The following is a 549-nucleotide window of genomic DNA, read 5'->3' as shown; positions in this document are numbered from 1 at the left end:
CCCAGGGAAGCAAATTGACTATTCTTTCTAGGCTCAGCTTAGAAATTATGTTTCCATCAACAGGATTGAATTAAGAACAGAGTCTTTTGAGATATTCCTCTTATATAATTTACAGTTTTCAAATCACCTTATAATTGTATAATTTTACCTTAAAAAGCATAGAAAAGGAAAGGGACACAGGAAGATAAGGGAAAAAAAAAGATTGAAAGGAGAATAATTCTGAGGTCAACATGTCCAAGTAATAGGAAAAGAGCAGAGCCCTGACACTGTGCTAAGGAATACACCAAAAACTAAGCTATAACCTCGTCTTAAAAAATAAATAAATAAAAATTCTTAAAAAAATAAAAATTAAAAATAAGTCCTTAATGGATTCTTATGTTTTAATCACAATGCAAATTTTCAAGTTCTATTAGCATGTGGATCTTCAGGGCATGTTCTTTTCCTTTTCCTTCCTGTTTCCTAAAATGCTGTATCCATTCTAGTTAGGTCGGACTGTACTTTCTCAAAAAATGCCCTCAATTCTTGGCCATTTCTTTTTTATAAATATCA

Source organism: Callorhinus ursinus, unplaced genomic scaffold (genome assembly GCF_003265705.2).
Source record: "Callorhinus ursinus isolate GAN/ISIS: 27379988/994484 unplaced genomic scaffold, GSC_fseal_2.0 scaffold81, whole genome shotgun sequence".
Classification (NCBI taxonomy): Eukaryota; Metazoa; Chordata; class Mammalia; order Carnivora; family Otariidae; genus Callorhinus; species Callorhinus ursinus.
Note: the sequence above shows the minus strand (reverse complement) of the source record.